The sequence below is a fragment of the Triticum aestivum genome, chromosome 1A (assembly GCF_018294505.1).
Source record: "Triticum aestivum cultivar Chinese Spring chromosome 1A, IWGSC CS RefSeq v2.1, whole genome shotgun sequence".
Classification (NCBI taxonomy): Eukaryota; Viridiplantae; Streptophyta; class Magnoliopsida; order Poales; family Poaceae; genus Triticum; species Triticum aestivum.
In genome coordinates this window covers 592,431,016-592,449,229 of record NC_057794.1, presented here as the reverse complement: position 1 = coordinate 592,449,229, position 18,214 = coordinate 592,431,016, and the positions used below count along the sequence as shown (strand labels likewise).

At 47.6% G+C, this 18,214-nt stretch overlaps 1 long non-coding RNA gene across 1 annotated transcript; it reads right to left on the bottom strand.

Moving 5' to 3' along the window:
• Window positions 1-1,210: 1,210 nt before the first annotated feature.
• On the bottom strand, window positions 1,211-9,904 carry LOC123183237 (uncharacterized). Its single transcript, XR_006492477.1, has 3 exons — window positions 9,802-9,904; window positions 9,532-9,681; window positions 1,211-1,487 (listed from the first exon to the last, which is right to left on the bottom strand). It is a non-coding gene; the product is annotated as an uncharacterized lncRNA (long non-coding RNA).
• Window positions 9,905-18,214: the final 8,310 nt, after the last annotated feature.

The following is an 18,214-nucleotide window of genomic DNA, read 5'->3' as shown; positions in this document are numbered from 1 at the left end:
ACCCTGAAAAAAGTCCACGCTCTCAGAAAAATGCCTTTGTTAGGTACAACTAATTAAGGTTAGACCTTGGGTTTTCACCTTGAAAGAGATGACTCGGTACCCCTTCAGTGCTGCCGCCTCCACATGCCGAGGCAACTGTGAGAGTCATGAAGCACCAAGCAAAGTCTTCATCGCCTCGAAGACTCGGTCTGCCATTACCAGTCTTCCAATTTCAGCCATCATAATATTCTTCACCATTGTCGGCCCCACAGAAATTGAAACACCGACATGTCTCATGAGGTCAATAGATAGCGAAGCTCGCCACCCCCTTCTGGAGTAGCACAGACTCATAATAACAACGCACACAACCAGATCCCATCTGATTCAGCAATCTATGGTCGTCATGCGCCCAAAGTATCTCCGACAGAGCCTTCCGGAACCGGCCCGTCAACGGCCAAATAAAAAAGAACGGCAACAAGCAGATCACCGTCTTTGCGCGAGAAGAATCCTAGGACCGCCTCCTGATTCAAAACCAGCAGGTCCCACGCCGCCGGTCAGATCAGTGGACGAGATGACGACCGTGACGCCCAAGTCGGGCCATGCGGCCCATATCGGACCCTGCGCCGCCGCTCGTGCGTGATGGATGCCGTTGTCACTCGTCCGCGCAGTGGAGGCATCCAGCAGCCGCCAGGCCCTCTGGCCGCCAAAGCGCCGACGCCTCCATGGAGCAACTCCGCGCCAATGCCTTCATCTCGCGCCGCCGCAGCAATCTCTCATCGAGCTCCGCCGTACCTCCCCGCCGTTAGTCGAGAGACTCCATCGCGTCGCCCTCTGTGACGTGAATCCCCCGTGCGAGGGACTCCCATAGTCCCATCGTGGCGCGCAGGCCATGCCTGCCACCACCGCTGGCGCCATCGGCAGCGGCGCCGAGGGGAGCGCCGCGGCGGTGGTTGTTGGCTAGAGTTTTGGGACACCTCTGGAGCCGTATACCTTGACATCTGTAGTCTATGTACGTGCGCCGCCGTGGCCAGAAGTAACAGCTAGGAATCCTGTCGAGAAAGTGCTTCGACGGCAGTCATGGAGCGTGACCAAAACATAAGTATGCTTGTACTATCAAGCTACAGTTTTGTTGGATGCATGCACGTAATCTACTCGAATGGATAAAGCTTTTTCGAAAAAAAAATAGCTCTATCTACTCGAATAGATAAGCTTTTTCGAAAAAATGGCTCTATCTACTCAAATAGTATCACACAATATCACAAGGTATGATAGCATACTGCCAGCTAGCAAAACTGTAGAGGTCGTAATTGAATTGAAAACAAGCTTGGGCCATCTTTGGTCCTCAATTTTCGATCTTGTCTTCACTGCTTTCCCTGGTACTAGCTGTGGCTTCTACCCCCTTGTCTAAACCGAGACCGAGGACAGCAGCAGAAATCATACACAAAAATAATAACCCTTTAACTGCATCGACCAGACCCTGAACTGTACGCCCGTAGGACATCAAGCGCCTGCAAGTATTGAGTGGTAGGTCAAATGAGATTATATGTATCAACTCCGGTCAAACAAACAAATAAACAAGAAATTAAGGAAGAAATTTATCAAGTTGCATGCATCTTCTTTGATCCTCTTATATTGTATACGTAGAGGCATTTCGTCCTGGAGTGTTCCTCAACTTTGCTATCGTGGCTTCCAGCTCCTTCCTGTTCTTTTCCAGCTCAGATTCAAGGGCAGGGATCGTGTCAGCATGCTGGATTGATACACATAGATAATGGTTACTGTACTTGCATTGCATATCATGTTACGTTCCTCAACTCAATTTACTCTAGTTCATAGTGGCATAGGAGGAATTTGGGAGTTTAGAGGAGGTAGGGTTCGAGGAGGAAGAAGGGGATCGGGATGAGAGTACAAGTTCCAGATAATTCTCGATGCCTCTCCACCTAACGCACACCAACACATAACCACCCAGTTCCCAGGTGTCTGGGTCGAACTTGTGGCTGGGCCGCTTCTTCCTCCTGGGCCGGCCTTCTCCAGGGTTGTGGGCCGTAGAGGTACTTGGGTCCGTGACATTCTCCCCTCCTTCAGAATCGGCTTGTCCTCAAGCCACGGCACCCGGGAAGCGACTGCGTAGCTCGAAGTAGTCCTCCCACGACGCTAATGACGCCAGCTGGTTCGTCCACTTGATCAACACTTGTGGTAGTTTTGCAGCACCTTGGGTGACGACGCGTCGAGCCAGTACTTGCTTCAGAATCCCCGGCGGAGAGTGCGGCATAGCTGGGTTCGGCAGCTCGGGCTCGACTGCCGTAGTCGGTGGTAGAGCTCCTCGAAGCAGCAACACGTGGAAGACGGGGTGGATCTTGCTCGATGCAGGCAGTTGTAGACGATAAGCGACCGCGCCCACCCGCGCCAAAACCTGAAACGGACCAAAGTAACAAAAGGAAAGCTTATGATTAGCTCGCTCTGCCACGGAAACTTGGACATATGGTTGCAGCTTCACAAACACCCGGTCCCCCACTGCAAATGAGCGTTCAGATCTATGCTTATCAGCCAAATCCTTCATACGTTGACGAGCTCGTTCCAATTGCTGTTTGAGCAGTGCTGTCATCAAAGCTCTTTCATGCATCCAATCCACCAGGTCTGAGGGAGCTGTGGCCGATGCATCTACAATACCAAAATGCCTCGGAGGGTGGCCATATAACGTCTCAAAGGGCGAAGCGCCCAGTGTTGAATGTTTGGAAGTGTTGTACCAGAACTCCGCTTGATGCAGCCATTGAAACCAACGGTGTGGACAGGCATGAACAAAGCAGCGCAAGTAAGATTCCAAACACTGGTTGACTCGTTCTGTGGTGCCATCCGTTTGCGGGTGATAAGCAGACAACATGCGCAACTCCGTGCCCGCTTGACGGAAAAGTTCTCTCCAAAGCTTGCTAGTAAAAATACGATCCCGATCGGAAACCAAGGCATGAGGAAGACCATGATACTTGTAGATGTTTGTCATGTAAGTAGATGCAACCTGAACAGTTGAGAAGGGGTGAGCCAAAGGCACGAAATGAGCATACCTCGTCAACTTGTCCACAACCACTAAGATGCAGGAATACCCTTTTGAAACTGGCAGCCCTTCCACAAAGTCTAAGGTGACGGTGTGCCATGGGTGTGGTGGAACTTCCAGAGGCTCCAGGAATCCATGGGTGCGCACATGCTCGGGTTTTGCTTGTTTGCAAACCTCACAACTGGATACAAAATTGGTCACAGCCATTTTCATACCAGGCCAGGCAAACAGCCTCTTGAGCCGATCATAAGTCACGTGGATACCCGAATGTCCTCCAGACGGACTAGAATGCATCTGACGCAACATGAGTTCCTGAGCTGTTTTGTTGGAACCCAGCCACACACGTCCCTTGTATTTGATCACTCCATCATGCACAGTATACGAAGCCGTAGGGTTTGTTGCCCCTGTGTATTTCTGCAGCAGTTCACATGCCTGGGGGTCAGATTGGTACCCTTTGGTGATCTCATTCAGCCAAGTGGGTAGAGCCACAGAGATTGCTAACAAAGCTCCATGCCGGCGAGACAAGGCATCTGCCGCTCGGTTCTCCACGCCTTTCTTATAGACAATCTTGTATTGAAGTCCAAGGAGTTTGGTGAGAGCACGCCGCTGCCAGGTGGTTGTCAGTCTTTGATCATCAAGATGGGCGAGGCATGCGTTGATCAGTGCGTATAATGAACTCTCCCGACTGTAAATACGGACGCCAATGATCCACCGCCATTAATACCGCCATGAATTCTTTCTCATATGCCGGAAGACCTTGATTTCGCAGTCCGAGAGCTTTACTGAAGAAAGCCAACGGGTGACCATCTTGCATCAGCACCGCGCCAATTCCTGTGTTAGATGCGTCAGTTTCAACTTCAAAGGTGCGATCAAACCGCGGCAAGGCCAACACTGGCGCGGTGATAAGGGCTTTTTTCAGATGCTGAAAGGCAGCTTCTGCCTCGTCACTCCAAACAAAGACTGCCCCTTTTTTAAGCAAGTTTGTCAGAGTTCTACTGACCACACCAAAATTGCGCACAAACCGTCTATAGTAGCCAGCCAACCCAAGGAACCCGCGAAACTCTCCGGCTGAAGTGGGAGTTGGCCAATCCCGGACTGCTGCAATGTTCTTGTCATCCGTTGAGACTCCATCAGCGCCAATGACATGACCCAAATAAGTAAGACGCAGTTGAGCGAACTTGCACTTAGCTTGGTTGAGGTAGAACTGGTGCTTGCGCAACAACTGAAACACTTGTCGAAGGAGCTCCTTGTGCTTTTCCAAGGTGGCACTATGTACCAGGATGTCGTCAATGAATACAAGCACACCTTTGCGCAACGGAGGCGACAAAACAATGTTCATAGTGCCTTGGAAGGTCGAGGGAGCACCAGTAACACCATTGGGCATGACCTTGAACTCATAATGCCCGTGGTGAGTTTTGAAAGCAGTCTTGTACTCTTCGCCAGCCTTCATCCTGATTTGATGATAACCCGCCATCAAATCGAGACTGGTAAACCAAACTGACCCTGCAAGCTCATCCAACAACTCCTCAATGACTGGCAATGGGTATCTATTCTTGATTGTGATGGCATTTAATCTGCGGAAGTCGATGCAAAATCTCCAACTCAAGTCCTTCTTCTGCACCAACAGAACTGGAGCAGCAAATGGACTACAACTATGCTGAATAATGCCCTGCTTGATCATTTCGGCCACTTGGCGCTCGATTTCATCTTTTTGAGCTAGAGTGTAATGGTAAGGCCTCAAGTTGACAGGCTGTGCCCCTGGGATCAACGGAATAGTGTGATCAAAATCCCGTTCTAGAGGTAAAGTGGATGGTGTATCCAAGAGATGAGCAAATTCTTGCAAGAGTCGATATCACTGAAGGAGCCTGATCCTCTCCTTCTGACACATCAATAGCACAGAGTTGGATGACCTGATGCACATCATTACATTCAAACAGAGCATGCAGTTGGGCTGATGACAGCTGATAACAGTGTTGCACACTCGGTTGCACTTCCTCCAACAAAGTTGGCTTGCCATTGTGCAAGAACTGCAGCTTCTTGAGCCCCCAATGAATATCCATGGGGCTATGCTCTTCTAACCAATCCATACCCACAATCATATCATAACAACCAAGTGGTAACACTTTAAGAGTAGAGCAAAATTTATTGCCTTGAACCCACCACTCACAGTTAGGCACTTCCTGGGCACAGCAGAGATGCCCCCCATCGGCAATGCGCACTTGCAAAGGGTGATCTAAAGTCACAACACCAGTTAGACGAGCAGCTAACTTAGCACTGATGAAGCTATTAGAACGCCCCGAATTAATCAACATCAACACCTTCTGATTCTGGATGAGTCCTTGCAGCTGAACAGTTTGCGGTGTTACAGTACCCTCCAACGCTGCCCTGGAAATAGTATGACATTCACTGGCTGTATCCGAATGCTCTGACTGCCCATCAAAACTTGGAATTCCGAAGACATCAAACAATTCCTGGACAACGTGTAACTGAACTGCAGTGGCACACTTGTGATCTCGAGACCATTTCTCGCCGCACAAGTAACAGAGGCCTCGCACCTGACAGTAAGCACGCAGTGTGGTCAATCTCTCATCAGTTGATGGAGATGGTTGCGCCATAGCATTGGGCGTGGGTCGACGATCGGCCGATGTGTCTGCAGGAATGGGAGGTGGCCGGCCTGGAGGTGGAGGCAGTGGCATTGCCCCTCTCAGATGCGACCGAACCGCTGATCCAGTATCAGTGCAACGCGGTTCGCGTCGTTTAGAAATTTCCAGCGCCTCTTCCTGCAGATAAGCCAAAGAAATAGCAGTATCCAGGTCGCGAGGATTATGCACAAGGACAACAACACGAATTTCATCCTTAAGACCATCTACAAAGCGAGAGGGAAAAAGGGCGGAATCCCACGAACTGCTATGTGCCAACAGGGAGTGCATAAGCTCGTTAAATCGAGTAACATAAGCTAAAACTGAATCTGTTTGGCGTAAGTGAAAGAGCTGGCACAACAGAGAGGAGAACTCACTGCGCTCGAATTGGTCACAGACCAATTTGCAGAAAGCTTCCCAAGTCAGGTTACGCAAGGTAAACCCACCATTTTCGAGCCAAATCATCGCCGGCCCCGAAAAATGCATAGCAGCAGTGTCTACCCAAAGCTCCGGATCAAGGTGAAACACACGGAAATAGGACTCGCAATTCCTTTTCCAACTGCGGGGCCTCTCTCCCCAGAATGGTGGAAAATCAAGCTTGGGACGGGGAATGGAAGTGGAACAAAAGCGCTGTGGGCTGCCTGAGCGGGAGGCATTCTGCTGCCGCGAGAACTCCCCAGACAGTGGTAGCGGCTCGAGAGAACGGACTAACGATCGTGAACGGGAATCATCGAGAGTGTACATACCCATGGCCGGAGGCGGAACGAGGGTAGTAACTACCCCAGATCCAGACCCCCGAGTCGAATTGTCGTCGCGGCGGCCATCGGGCCTGTGTGTCTCCTTGCTCGCCTCCAAAGTCGTCCCACCACCAGATCGTGGGATCAGGGGTGGCAGATCCGTCGGCTTGAGGGCGAGGGCGGGGTTGCGGATGGCGGTGTCCAAGTCGTCGCGAACGCCACCGATCTCGGTGCGCAGATCGTCGACCGAGCGCTCGAGCGCCGGTCGCCACTCCGCGAGGCCCGTCACGGACGGCTTGATCTCCTCAAAGAGGGCCGTCGATGTCGCCACCGCCTCTTGGATGGAGGCGTTCTGCTCCTGGATGCGCTTGAGCGTCGCCGCAAGCTCGTCGATGCGTTGCTCCATTTCGAGGGTGTGGCGTTGATTGCGCGTGGAGAAAGTGGGCTTCTGGAGATAATCAGGCAAATCTGATACCATATGTTACGTCCCTCAACTCAATTTACTCTAGTTCATAGTGGCATAGGAGGAATTTAGGAGTTTAGAGGAGGTAGGGTTCGAGGAGGAAGAAGGGGATTGGGATGAGAGTACAAGTTCCAGATATTTCTCGATGCCTCTCCACCTAACGCACACCAACACTTAACCACCCAGTTCTCAGGTGGCTGGGTCAAACTTGTGGCTGGGCCGCTTCTTCCTACTGGGCCGGCCTTCTCCAGGGTTGTGGGCCGTAGAGGTACTTGGGTCCGTGACATATCATCAATAACTAAGTAATCGCTGATTGCCACTTGTAAATAATTAAGAAGGATATTGTCTTGTCTATGAAGTAAGTGAGGTTCGATGGATACAGAATACATCGTGCAAGTGTAGCCACTATTCACAAAATCATACTTACTGTATATGGATAAATGAAGTCATATAATCATACTAGGAAGTACATCAAGTAGAAGATGAGATGGTTCAAGATATCAAAACCACAACAACATCCATCTTATGTGTTGCCACTCATTAATACCGAAAAAGGCTATTGCCATTTGCCCCTACTTTACAGATAATGCATCGACCATACAAGACAATCACATACAACTCAACACCACACCACGCCACAACACAACACACCCAAGGCCGGATACAACATGTACACGAACAGCCACACCACCCCAACACGCCAAGCCAACGGCAAATGAGCAATGAGGGCCCTGCTTGAAGTAGTCGCAGTACTCCACCATGACAGAATTGTCACGAAGAGACAAAGCTGAGTTTGACTAATGTTGGCATCCAAGACGGCGCCTTCAAGAAGGGGACCAACACCGGAGTGCCATCACAATCGGATCCAAAGGATCATGGTTCTCTACTGGACCATCCGAAGGGGTAAAGTAGCCATGATGACGCCTTTAGGAAGGAGACTATGCCCACGTGCGCCGCCGCCGTCAGCCCGACCAAGCCGGACGGGGAATATCCCCTAGCACGCACGCTCTACCTTCGAAGTGCCTCCAGTCGCCGAAGAACCATCGGCCACGCCGCCCGAACAGCCATAAAAACCAGCCCATACATGAGCCGCACACCCCACCCACGAGAAGCGCGACACCCACCACCGAGGCCGCCGCCCAGGCAACCAAGACCTCCCCGCAACCAGCACGAGGACAAATGGGCTTCACCGACCGGTGAGAGGTAGAAGGCACCTCCTTCCACCCCAAAATGGACCCTCTGGCGGGAAAGAAGCCCAGCCAACCAGATCCAAGTAGAGGAGGGTCACCGGCAGCCACCGCACCGCTCCACCAATCACAAGGGCCACTGACACGGCCCATTTGGCAACTACTGATCTTGGCGTCGGCACAGCCAGGAGGCCCCCTACATCCCTCCTCAGTTTTCCACTACCTCCACCGGCCAGCCAGTGGCACCCTCGCCGAGCCGCTGTGTAGAACTGCACGCACCAGCCAGTTCAACGAAAAGCTCAAGTTATGGGAGAGGGCCGGACACTATACTCCAACACCCCCCCCCTCACATCTATGCTCCTTTGGAGTTTATGGCGTGTGCAGCGGAAGTGGGGGCAAACCGCAATTATTTATTGCGTTTACTGGGTTTTGAACCTTAAACCTCTTGGTTACATGTTTATGGACCTAACCAGTTCACTCATGAGCTCAAGATGACGGGGAAAGATGGGCTTTGCATTTATAGTCAACACTCCAATTTAATTTTGCCAGCCGGGTCTTGAACTCAAAGCCTCTTGGCTCCGATACCATGTAGAGCTGCACACACCAGCCAGTTCACCTAAAAGCTCGAGCTATCGGAGAGGCCCTATACTCCCACACACCGATCACCCACAAACAGAGTTGCCCTCATCCGCCACATCCACCATCTGAAGAGCAGAGGAGGAGGAGGTCAACCACCTCCGGCACACTGCCAACCCCACCAGCCGGACGCCACGACATGGGCGGCCGCCGGTGATCCGCGTCGCCCGCGGCCCGCCCTATGAGATTACATCTTGAAGGGTTGCCAGAATCGAAGCCGCCAACTCTGGTCCCGCGTGCACTTCCTCCGTGCCGCTCACCGCACCACCGACATCTTCCAGCCCTGCCGCACCGCTGTGCTGCCGCTCCTAGCGCCTAGGGCGGCACCGAGGTCTGGGTGAGGCACCCCGCGTCAAGCCACCCACGTGAGGGGAAGAAGAACTCCCTGCCTCCGCCGCCAGCGGTCGAGCTTCGCCCGGTCGAGGCCCCTGTCTGAGGCGAGGGAGGGGAGAAGAGGAGAAGGCGGGGAGCCCCGCTCGTGGCTAGGGCTAGCCTCCCGGGCGCCAGCGAGGGCGTCGCGGGAGAAACGGGAAAGGGTGCGCTGCCACTAATTATTTGCTAAAGGGATAAGCAAAAGGCCATCATGCTCGGATTAACGAGGAAAAAATAAGGTTTTCTTAATGATATGATTTGCTTGCTGTCTTGTTGCTTAGTCAGGATGTACATGTTCAGGTCAGGTTAATCAAGTTGATTATGATAAGTAATTTTGCTCTTGTTTCTAGCTAATACAAGAGACACATACATGCTGCTGTCTAGATTGCACAGGATTTCACTGGCTATATCGGCACTTGATGCCGTGAGATACAAAAATCATAAGAGAAAAAGTCAAATTTGGTTAAGATACCTCGATCGAGACATCGCCGGAGAGCTGACGGGAGCGCATGAACCTGCTTGGCACGAGCCTGCGTCCCTCCTCCGCGACGGCCGCCTGCGTTCGCTGGAGCACGGAGCCACCCAGTCTCCTCGCGGTGCACCGAACCAACGCCATCGTCGACTGCGTGCGCACAATCGGTTAGGGTTTAGGATGCCCAATTTCGTCACGAGTCAATCACCTTGCGGATCTCCCGCCCCACCATCGATTAGTTGCTGTCTGTAGAGATTTCGGTGAGCATACCTTGCGGATCAATCTGGGCCTTTCACAGGCGGCTAGCTAGGATTCCTCGTTCCACCTCCGCCGACAACAAGAATGGGTAGGCACTTTTCCTCTTATAATAATAACTCTTTCTTTCTTTCTTTCTTTCCCTTGGCAGAAAATTGTTTTGTAAACACCCAAATGCACCTTATAATTGAAATATATCAGAAAAAATTAAGGTTTCCTAAAACACGTCTATATGTGCTGTAAGGCCATCTCCAATGCTAACCTTCAAACCGTCCAGGGCCGGCCCTGGGCCAGGGCAGCAGGGGCGACGGCCCGGGGCCCAGCCAAACTAGGGGCCCCGACCTTAGTGCTGCAGCCTATGGAAGAAAAAACCTATACGCAGGGGAGGCCCATCATCTAACAAAAGCCCAACTGCTAAGATGCCTAAACGCACGACTACTGGCTAGAATTGAGCACGGCTGCACAGGGCGAGCGGCTCTTTGCCTCCTCCTATTTGCACGCCAGCGCCCTCTCAAAAAAATAAATTGTAACCCCTCAGAAAAAATGGTATGTTGTCGTACGCTCACATATATTGGTCGATCGAGCGACTGATTCTCTACGGTAGCGGCTGCCGGATACTAGGGCATTCGCAAGGAATAGCAGAGATAAATCTCTAACGAATTTCTCTTAGCCCTCAATCTTACACTTTGATAAATTTATGTTCTTCTTCTTACAATAGTAGAGTTTGGTCATTAGTCTTGCCAACTTGGCCCTCGACTCAAGGTGTCCTTGAAGATTAGATTTCGATAGCTAAAGAGCATGGGATTTCACTAATTTTACTGCAACGTTTAGCTGACTTTGCTCTTTTTCTTGCAGACATGTTGCCCAAATAATATTTTACGTGGTTCTGATAAAAAGAAGAAAGAGGGAACGAACAAATAAGTTAATTGGATCTCATGATTATTGTAGACTTGGAGGTTAGTTAGCATGTCAGTTCTTTTTTCCAACATATGTATGTAAGTTCTATGAAATTTGATTTAGACTTGAACTAAGACACTTCATCCTATGTTACACCAGGAAAAAATATCATTCTTTACTATAGCTTTGCAAGAATTTATCTATCAATATATGAAATTAGAAAATTCCTCCATTGCCGCCGTTGGGCCCATTCATTGAATTCGCCCTGGGTCCTTCGAAACTCGGGGACCGGCACTGAAACCGTCCACAATGTTCGGTCCGCATGGTCTGGACGTGTTGTGCCATCTACATTGGTTCGCAACGCTGTCCGGACGCACTTTCTCCTATAAACCGGAGACAAACGTGAACGTTTTACCAGCGTCTGGACAGCAGTCACGTCCGCTTCTGACCACCTTGGCCCACCCAAAACCTTCCTCTCTTGTCCGTACGTGTTCCCGCCGGCGCCAGCTGCCCCTTCAAGCAACTGTAGAGGGCCGCTCAATATTGAAGCAGGCAACAGAGCGGATCCGACCTCTCACTGGCGTCGGCACTGAAGCGGCACACCAGTAGAGGGTGTCGCCCTTGTCGCGTCACCGGCGTCCGCGCAAGTTTAGTGACGGAGACACGTTGCTGGACGGGACGGGAGGGATATCTATCACATTCGTTCGATGCCCAGTTCGTCCGTATGCCACCATTAAGTAGGCTCGCTAGCTGAGAAACCTACTCCAGCGCCGTGCATTAACGCACCCGGATGACTGGCCTAACCGGGATCCACTATTTAAAGACGGTCACACTTGGCTTACTCCACACCACAACAGAAGCCGCTCCACATCCTCCTCCCTTGCACCACATCCGCCATGACTGCAGGCGAAAACCCTCTATGGGAGAACCTTTCAACGGAGATGAAGCACGAGGTGGCCGCCCCTTTGCGGCCGCCTGGCAGAGCTGTTGTGCCAGGCGGATAGAGGCCGCATGCCGGCCAGCTTGCCCAAGGTCTCCGATGACAACCCCATGATATGATGGAGACGGGCTCCGACGACACTGCACCAAAGCTCGCACCTATGCATGCCGGCTTCACCATGGAGCAGGCGCAGGCGTACTACAATGCCGCCATGGCCGCAGAGTAGCCTGCACCACCTCCTATGTCGGTGTTCCAGCAGGCACAGAAGGAACAACGGTACAACTTATTCCTCCAAGAGTAGCATCGGCTGGCGGAGAGCCAGATCGACGGCGAGCGCGGGAACGAGGAGGCCGTGGCCGCGGCGAACCCCAACTTTGTCGTGGAGCAGCATGCGATCTACGAGGTCGTGTGTGCTAAAGCCGCCGCTCACTAGGAAGTGGCCGCTGCGGAGGCGCGGCTACAGGCGATTGCGGACGAGAACAATGCAAGCTGCGCCTCTTACGCGCCGCCGACGAACTATGGGGCGGCCCGATTGGACGACGATAGTGCCAGCGCCACCATTTCGATCATGGGCCTCACGTCCACCCGTGACAGACAGGTCGCAGACTCCTTCGAGGATGTGTAGGGCACGGGAGCGCGACATGGCCTTGTGTCCAATGTGGGTCGGTTCGTCTCCGATGTTTTACTCTTCTTCACCGTAGACTGCACCTTCACTTCACGAGTCTTACTACTTTCGTTCATCGGGACAGGCAGATGGAGGAGGTGGTCGCCAACACAGAATAGAAAGGAAGTGGACAACGACCAGCCGCCATCATATTGTAGGATTGGTTTGGGGTCGGGTTTCTCTCTTTTCTTCTAAATGTTCAAAATGTAATTAAAATCCGGCATGTTTGCATGAATGTCGTCTGGTTTATATGAAAATCTGACGTGTTTGCATGAATTTTGTGTGGTTAGTTAAAAATTTGTTTGAAATGTATGCACACAGCCTTGGATGGCCGGCTCCCACATTCATGTCCCCGGGACTGGCGGTTCGCTGTTGGAGATTCCCTTAAGTATTGCACACCTAAATCACCTCTGTTATCGATCCTACGCGAAATTCATGTTGGCATTTTTCACCTTTTTTTTCTTTATGCTTGATTGAGTCACTTAGATGTGCAATAATTCGGGACACATCTAGATGTGCCCTAAACATACCCCAATAATCTATATATCTATATACCTACTAATAAAAGAAATAGGTATTCTTGGTCCGTCATGTCATTTTGCAAAAAACCCTCTCAAGTTTTTGTAATAAACCCGTAGTACATATTAATCGATTTTTTTAAAATCCATAGCTTTTTAACCTTAACTTTAAATTTATGTATGAAATTCGATTAGAAAATATGTCGAATCTGAATATGATATTATTTTCAACTGTTAACCTTTAAAAAAATGCTATTTACGATGAAACACTTCGACAGGCAAAACCAGGATCGGAAACAAAAACAAAATCTATAATCACACATGCACGCCTCGTCACAACTTCACAGAAAAAATAGATTTATCATCCTATGCCGAAAGGGAGACGTCTTAAGATTGAAAACATTCAAATCGTGTTGTGATGGTGTAAACACCGAGGCCAACGTCGACGAGAGTGGGAAGAAGGACAAATAGAAACACAGATGGGAAGCCATGTGTTGAAATAAAGGACATGGACCTACGAATTCATGGTTATTAGATTAGTGAGTGGCTTTTCACCCGTTGCAACACATAGGCTCATTTGCATCGTACGCCGAGAGGGAGACGTCTTAAGATTAACAACATTAAAACGTGTTGTGCTGATGTCAACACTGAGGCCAGCGTCGACGAGAGTGGGAACAAAGATAAATAGAAACTCAGATGGGATGCCATCTGTTGAAATAAAGGACATGAACCTACTGAAGTTTGGACTCATGATTATTAGATTACAAAGTGTTTTTTTTCACCCGTTCCAACGCACGGGCTCATTTGCTAGTATTACCTACTAAGAAAGGGACTACTGTCTCTACCTGTCCATCGTCCCTTGTACAAATGAACCCTTGAGTTTTATGTAAACTAACCCGTAGTCCAACCTAAGTTATAGCCAACCGTTTTTTTAGTTTTTCCAGAAACCCCGTGACATTTGAGGTAATTAACAAGCCATCCATATTTAAGTGAAACGAATCATTTTTTATGTTTTAATAGAAAACCCTAGATTTTTCAATAATCAGTCCACAATCCATCTAAAACGAATGCTTATCTCTATTATCCATGTCTTTTAAATCGTAACTCCAATTTTAACATGTTATATATGAAATTTGATTAGAAAAATGTGTAGAATCTGGACATGCTATTAGTTTACCTGATAAATTTGGATGCAAACTTAATCTATAACACCCAATTTGTAATTCTTTTGTACCGGCGGCGACTCCGATTGCAAATGAACAACCACTAAAACTAGATTGAGATGAAAGAAAATATCGGGAACCACAAATGCACACCTCTGAAGAACCATGCAACGAAAAACAACAGATTTCTCATCTTATTCCAAGCGTCGACCTTAGGATTGACCACATCCAACACATTATGGTTGTGTGAGAACTAAGGCCACCTTTGACGAGGGTGAGGAGGATAAGCGACAACACAAATGTGATCGTCTAGCCCTTCCCAGTTTCCATGCATGGGGTGCTGCTATAGAGTGCCTTCAGTGCCGGCTAGACTGCTAGAAGGACGAGCACCCACACGTGCGTGAACTGGGCTGACCCAGTTCGCCTCGTTCACTCGAACGCAGTTGTTCGGTCAGCCATTGACATTTTGTAAAATAAGAAAAAAAATTAGAAAATTTCATGAATTAAAAAATGTTCACGAAATTTAAAAGAAAGTTCAGAAACTTCAACAAAGTTAATAAATTTGAAAAAGATTCATCCATTTTTGAAAAAGTTCATCGAATTTGAGTATATGAATAATATATAAACTCTACTATTCATGATTTTTGTAGCTGCACAAGCATACGACATTATTTTGTAGCTGCACTAGACTATGCAGCAAAAAAGTTTCACATTTTTATATCCTTTTTACTAACATTAAAAAAATGTCAACTAGGTGCGCCTAGACCCATGTCTCAAAAATACACACCGAAGTTCAATTGTCTGGTGGTTACATTAGTTTATCTCCATGTTTTCGAACAGGTTTGTAAAGGAGCGCTGAATGAGTAACCTTGTGTTGATTAAAAGAAAGTCAAGAATGATAGTCTCTGCCGCTTGGTGACGGGAAAAAACTCAACGCAATCGAGTGAATAGATCTCTAATAGACGTCACACAATTTTGTCTGAGTGAACTTTCAAAGGCGATTGGAATCTGGTAAAAGCAGTGGATAGAATAAGGACAACAACCGTTTCCGGTGACCCACCGTTAACGTACAGCAAGCTACGTAATGGTGCTAGCTCGTGTTGATTAACGTACAACCGTTTCCGCACTAAGTCGTACGGTTCCACTCGTGTAGATTAGAGATATAATAACATGATATTATGTCACACAGAATCACAATGATAGCATGGTGCTAGCTAGCGAAACTGTAGGTCATCATAATTTAACTGAAAACAAGCCGGGGCCATCTTTTGGTTCTCAATCTTCGATCTTGTCTTCACCGACTTTCTCTGCGAACCCTAACATCCTGTCAGCACCAGTGATACCAAATAGAAAAAGCACTGCCATAAACGAAAAATGTCGCCTTGCAAGCCAAATCTAGCACACCTCGAGCCCTTTCTGTGTACTTCTTAAAGCGCCTGCATGGAGAGAGGGGTAGGTCAAATAAGATCATAAATATATATCAACTCCTATCAAACAAATAAATAGGAAATTAAGGAAGAAGATCAAGTGATTTTGTATCGTACATAGGGTCAAATGGTTTTTTCTGAGTGGCTTGTTCTGAAAAATGCTTCTCAATAGCCTTTTTTTGCGGGTGCTTTTCAGTAGCCTTGTTCAACACACCATACAGCTCCTCCTCCGCCTGCTGGATCAGGCGTGTAGAGTGTGCACGAGCATGCTGGATTTATACACATAGATAATAATGGTCAATGTACACTTTTTTTGAGGGAAATGGTCAATGTACTTAATTTGCATTGTCGGCCATTATTTAAGCACTCATTATTGGTAAATAATTACAAAGAATCGTGTCCTGTCCGTCAATACAATAATTGTGGTTCAAAATATACGGAATGTGTCCTTCATGTGTGGCAACTAGTGTCAGAATCATACTTACTGTATATAGAAAGATGGAGCCAATATATATTGTATGCTTAGTTTGGTTTGGTTGCTAATTAGGTAAGGGCCTTGTTCAGTGGATTACCAGAAATCAGTTTAGGTGGATGGATCGTTATCTAATACTCAATCCATTCCTTTATATAAAGTGTATTTGTTTTTCCCAAAAATTCAACAATGTAAGGTGTATTTCTCGTTTTATCTTAATTTTCCATGTGTGCACTTCCACCAACCAGTACATGCCTTTCATAAAAAGTACTGTAATATGTAGTCCCCAATAGGAAGGTCGTAAAAAAGATCTCTCTCCTTGATTGCATGCACTCACATTTCTTTCTCTACTATCCCACTGATTGATTTTATTCTGGTGCAGTGAGATTCAGTTGGCTATTATTAGGTAGATGATTATTTAGGGCATATGTACAATGATGCTATCTTAGGAGTGTCATGTATGATAAATGATGAGGTGGAGGAGACACTAGTAGAAAACAGGGCTTTCGTCCAGGCCAGTTTAGCCCATTAGTCCCGGTTCAATCCAGAACCGGGACCAATGGAGCTATTTGCCCCGGTTCGTGAGCCCAGGGGGCCGGTCGGGCCACGTGGGCCATTGGTCCCGGTTTGTCCGAACCTTTTGGTCCCGGTTGGTGGGACGAACCGGGAGCAATGGTCCTGGCTCCTGGCCCACCACTATTGGTCCCGGTTGGTGGCATGAACCGGGACCAAAGGGTTACCTTTAGTCCCGGTTCATGCCACCAACGGGGACTAAAGGGTTGGCCCTCGTTGCACCCAGCTTTTAGTCCCACCTCGCCAACCGAAGGGCGCCCACACCTGTTTATAAGCCCGTTCCTCTCTGTGTTGTTGATCTCCTCTCAAAGTGAAAATAGATGCACCTATAGAGGAAATTGGACCTAAATTTATAAATAGAAATTGATTATGAATTTATGTTTAATTTTCTCTATAAGTGCATCTATGTTCACTAACAGAGAAGTTTTTATTTTTTGTGACCTAAAAGAAAAAAGAAATCACCAAAAAACTGTAAGTATTTATTTCTAAGTAGAACTGAAAAAATAATGGCACTAGTAAAGTTAATCACAAACTTCAAATTCACACAAATTTCAAAGAATTCAATTTAACTATTCACACAAATTTCAAAGAATTAAAAAATAAAGCAAAAAACCAAAAGAAAATAATTAATGCAGAAAACAAAACAAAAAAACTGGAAAAAACTAAAAATAGCAACAATAAGTATTTTATTATAAGTAGAAACAAAATAAAATGAATAAAGCAACAAAGAAAACAAAAAAGAGTTTCCAAATTTCAAAACTAATGGCACTAACAGAAAGTTTATAATTTTTCTAAAACTAAAAGCAAAAGGAATTAAAAAATAAAGCAAAAACAAAAGAAAATAAATAATGCAGAAAACAGAACAAAAAACTGAAAAAAATAAAAATAGCAACAATAAGTATTTTGTTGTAAGTAGAAACAAAATAAAATAAATAAAGCAACAAAGGAAACAAAAAAAGAGTTTTCAGATTTGAAAACTAATGGCACTAACAGAAAGTTTATAATTTTTCTAAAACTAAAAGCAAAAAGAATTAAAAAATAAAGAAAAAAACAACAAAAACTAAATAATGCAGAAAACAGAACAAAAACTGAAAAAAAATAAAAATAGCAACAATAAGTATTTTGTTGTAAGTAGAAACAAAATAAAATAAATAAAGCAACAAAGAAAACAAAAAAAGAGTTTTCAGATTTGAAAACTAATGGCACTAACAGAAAGTTTATAATTTTTCTAAAACTAAAAGCAAAAAGAATTAAAAAATAAAGCAAAAGACCAAAAGAAAAATAAACCAAAACCAAAATAAACTAAATAAAGCAACAAATAAAACAAAAAAAACAAAAAAAATGCCACCTACTGGGCCCGCACGGCCTGGATACGACTAGAAACCCTATGGGCCAGGATTCAGGCCCGTGGAAGGCCCAGTAGGCCCACAGGCACAGATGGCAGAGTTAGGGCCGAAAACCTGCTTTAGAGAGGAGCTCGAGAGGGGAGCCGCACCGCACCTTATAAACTGGTGCGGCTCCCTCTCAACTAGCGAGGTGGGACTAAACATTTGGCGCGGGGCAGCACAAGGCCTTTGGTCCCGGTTGGTGGCACCAACCGGGACTAAAGGGGGCCTTTGGTCCCGGTTGGTGGCACCAACCGGGACTAATGCCCCCTTTAGTCCCGGTTGGTGCCACCAACCGGGACCAAAGGCCGCCGCTTCCCGCCCTTTGGGCTGCTGAAAATTGGCCTTTGGTCCCGGTTGGTTCCACCAACCGGGACTAATGCTCAGTG